The sequence below is a fragment of the Crocodylus porosus genome, unplaced genomic scaffold, assembly GCF_001723895.1.
Source record: "Crocodylus porosus isolate Cpor-Errol unplaced genomic scaffold, CroPor_comp1, whole genome shotgun sequence".
NCBI classification, from domain to species: domain Eukaryota; kingdom Metazoa; phylum Chordata; order Crocodylia; family Crocodylidae; genus Crocodylus; species Crocodylus porosus.
Window position 1 is genome coordinate 159,699,761 of NW_017728906.1, and position 4,318 is coordinate 159,704,078.

Sequence of the window (4,318 nt, forward strand, 5' to 3'; positions counted from 1 at the left end):
GGCCCATGTTCATCTTGGAGTCAATGATGACTCCAAGATCCTTTTCCGCCTCTGTGCTGACAAAAGGGGAGTTTTCCCAACCTGTAGGTATGGTGCCGGTTGTTCCTCCCCAGGTGCATCACTTTGCACTTGTCTGTGTTGAATCCCATCCTATTCTCATCCGCCCACCCAGTATGTGGCCCAGTATGATGGCGGCAGAGTCCGTCTGAAGGAAGGAACCCAAGTGGGGTCCTACAACAGGATTCTGGGGCCCATCGTGGGGGACTGGCGGATTTGAAAACATCATGATGTCATCAGCGAGGCTTGAGCTGCAGTGTAGAGGAGGAATGGAGCCGCAGACAGCGCCCGATAGCAGTGAGGCAGAAAATGGGCAGCCTCCCGCCTAATTAAATCTATTAATTAATCAATTAAGACCAAGGCGTGGCAGGGGAGAAGGCAGGTGGTTTGCCCAAGAGTAGGTGGGCGGGCCATGTGGAGATCGGTCTTGGTAGTCCCCCTGTTACAGTGCCATTTCAGTTACTTTGCTGGCACTGTATTTAGGACCCACATGCCTTGTTTTGGCAGGGGTGGGGAACCAAAACCCACACCTTAAGTTAAATATTTCCACTTTCAAGTAGTTAAAAGATAAGTAAGAAAGAGAGTAACTAGTTAACAGTTAACTTGGTTTGTGATAAATGTATGAAACACAGTGAATTGCCTCTTAGCATCATTTTTCATTTTCAAAAGCAATGAGTGGGTTTCTTTTCCATAAGCCCACAGAAGCACATTAATTTACTTGGAACTCACCCTGCTCTACCTGAAAACAACTTTATACTTGTCATACAGTCTTCAGAATAACAATTCACCAGTACCTATGCAATGCTAGATCCTTCTCATCCTCTCCATATGAAGTACTTTGTAAAAGTCAATGCATCATATAGGTATACCAGAATAACAGAAAGGAGATATTCATAGCCAGGTAACAAATGGAAGCTGTTTCCACAGATAACCTCTGTTGTTACAATTTTTTATTGCTCAAAAGGCAACAAAAGGGTATGAAAAACATCTGAATTAGAAATAATGAAAGTGTCTGATAATCAAAATTAGACAAATGCGAAAATCAGTTTAAATGAGAAAAAGAATGTTCAGTCACATAGCAAAAGCTGTTTAAATATGCATTTCAAAATTTACATCTGAGAATTTTTCTCTTGTGTCTTGCAAAACTAAGCCCCCACTACTGAACAATCACTCTACATGGGCAGATGAGGGAATTCTTGTGTTATAACGGATGAATAGTTTTTTTCATAGTAGGTGACATCTCGGATAAGTTCCTCACAGATGAGAAGTACTCCTGTTGACTTCTGCAAATGCACAGAAAATGCCAGCATGAACTAAGGAACTCTGGGACTTGTAGTGCTTCAGAGACCATCCCTCTTAGGAAGGCACACTACTACTCTCTGTCTCTCAAACAAGAAGTCCCAGAGTTTCAATAAAGAAATATTGTTCCATGTAGGTCCTAGAGAGTGGCTGTGTCAGGAAAAACTCTGGGAAAGCCACATTTCTTTTTTTTTAACTTTTAACTTTAAAAAAGTTAAAGTTAACCTTTTTGTAACTGGTTAAAGTTAAAAGTTAACCATTTCTTTAACTTCTTTAACTAGTTACTTAACTAGTTAATTCCCATGACTGTATGTAAATGTTTTTAGTGCCAACCATGAAGAGATGCACATAATCACTACTGTTTCCAGGTGTGATGAGCCCTCATACCTGAGCAGTTAGAGCACTCAAGTGGAAGGACTGGGTTTTAAAACATGAACCAGTGCCTGCCTAACATTCTAGCAAAGTGCTCTAACCACCTGACCACAGGTTTGAAGGGCATTATACAAGACTCTCTCTGGCACTTCTTTTGAAGCTGAGCCACCACACTTTGCTTTTACTTGTAATTGGATAAAATGGATGGAGTACACCAGGAAAGTTTCTGTCCCATTGATGAGCAAATGTCTAGACTAGAACCTAGGGTCTACTTCCTTCTAGAGCAACTACCATTTCACTGAGTCTCATATTGTCTGGCTTGTGTTCCTTCTCCCAAACTGGCACTTGCCAGCCTAAGGGCCAGCTTTAGAAGGAGTGAAGGAGAAGGCACTAGGTAATGCCTAAAAAACCCTAGTGCGGTGGTTGGCACACTATGCTGAGCATTTGGAGGGACACAGATTCAAACTTGCTGTTGGCAAGGGGGAAGCATATAATTCAGAACTCCTGGGTAGGAGATCTTAATCATTCAGCTCTTAGTGCTAAAATATGGAAGGGCCCTCCCCCTTCTAGTCATTGTTTTTTGTGTGGATACAGTTTCATGACTTACATGTGTGCAGTTGGTGTGCATAGGTAGCATTGTTGCTGTAAGGCTGGTGTACTGCCTGCTGTGAAGGCTCAGGATACATACATACACTCGCACATCTCCACTGTAGACGTAATAGAGGGTGATAGAATCACAAACTCTGTTTAAGTGCCAAAACGAATACTGTGTGTCTGGAAAACTGCCACTTAGATTTACAAAGGGTAATACAAACCCATCCCAAATGTCTTCAAGCAACTGTCATATTTTTGGTGGGATCAGCAGAGTTTATAATAGGATTTTAAAAAGGAAAAAAAACCCTGCAAATTTCAACACATTCCTTAAGGAGAGTAGTTTCTAAAATAAATGTTTTCAATGCTTCTTGAGAAGTTGAAAGAGATTCTCATCAATACATGTCTGTCTGTTTTGGGAAGAGAGCTAGTTTTGGCTTAAATTGTAAATATCTTCAAAACCATGTGACCATTCCTGATAGGGAAGTATCTTGCTTTCCTTAACTAGAAGGAATCTCAGCACCACACCTCTGTAGTTTGGAGGAATCTCTGGCAGGGAGTGGACTGTGGCTCTGCCCTGGCCCCAGCCATGCACTGTCACCACCCCAAGATCCCAACTCTGGCTCTTGACGCAGCTCCCCTCCCACCTGTGTTCCATCATGTCCGCCTCGCCATGTGCCCTGCCCACACCAGTCCCGACTGGCCTCCATGGAGATCCAGGGTTTGCAAGGTGGTAACAGAAAAGGGCTAGGGCCCTGCGATACCAGCCCTGGCCCTGCCTGCCCACCCATCCCACTCCTGGATGCTGCTCCCCACCTGCCCTTGGCCTCATCTCAGTTGAGCATGGAGCAAAGCCATGATCTGCTGTCCATGCACTCCTTCAATGGGCTCTGGTTCTGCAGGCAGGGGCATGCACAGAGTGGATTGCAACACTTCCTTGGGCCCCAGCCCTATGCTGTCACCACCCCACAATCCCAGGGTCTCCATTGAGACCAGGCAGGACCCATTCAGGCAGGGTACATGGCCAGGAGGACAGAAGAGGGCCGCTTAGAGAGTTTGGTGAGCTGTCGTACAGGGGATGGGGTGAGGGGTGCTGTAGCAGGTCACTAGGGTGCCTGCTACTGAATAGTAGTAAATGGGCTCAGCTGCCACTCACCAGGGCAGTAGGTGGGAGTTGCTATGGCAACAGAGTGGGTCAGCTGACCGCCAGGGGGCAGGGCCTGGCCTTTATAAACAGAGAAGGCTAAGGCCAGAGTCAGTTCCCCTGCTGGCAGCCTAAGAGGAAAAGGGAGCTTTGTTAGAGCAGAGCAGAGCAGAGCAGAATATAGAAGCCTGATGGCTGGAGAGCGCTGGCTTGACAGTACTGGGTGGAGGAAACCCTGATGAGGAGATGTGAGAGGGAGCCAGGTTTGCTTGGAGTTTATGTTGGAATCCCGGAGGGGGAGATTCCTGTTGTGCTTGGGAGTTATGTTGTAACCCAGGAAGGGGAGATTTTGGATTTGTGTTATTGTTACAACTGGAGGACTGGGCGAGGCTGTAGGGGTGGAGGAGGCCTCATTAGGAGCTCCCTAGTAAAGTGGGGGTGTTCCTGGCACCACAGGGGTTGCCGCGTTTTGGGGGTGTCCCGACCCCAGCCCAATGTGGGCAGCTTTGGGAAGAGCTCGGTGCGTAGGCAGAAGCCCCAGTGGAGCATAGGCCTGAAGAGGCGGGTCTGGGGGCCAGGTAAGGCTAAGGCCGCCTGAGCCTCAATCCAGGGAAGCCCGAGTCAGGCATAGAGGGCCCCAGTGTGGGCGGGCCCCAGTGCGGGCGGAGAGCGCGGGAGGCGCGAGCAAGGCCCCAGTGCAGGCAGAGAGCGTGAGAAGCGCGAGCAAGGGCCCCAGTGCGGGCGGAGAGTGCGAGAAGCACGAGCAAGGGCCCCAGTGCAGGCAGAGAGCGCGAGAAGTGCGAGCAAGGGCCCCAGTGCAGGCAGAGAGCGCGAGAAGTGCGAGCAAGGGCCCCA

The 4,318-nt window shown here is 47.9% G+C and overlaps 1 protein-coding gene across 3 annotated transcripts in view; it reads left to right on the forward strand.

Annotated features, from left to right (window-relative positions):
* DCLK1 (doublecortin like kinase 1) overlaps window positions 1–4,318 on the forward strand; it is a 396,146-nt gene that overhangs the window by 348,906 nt on the left and 42,922 nt on the right. The window lies entirely within an intron of this gene.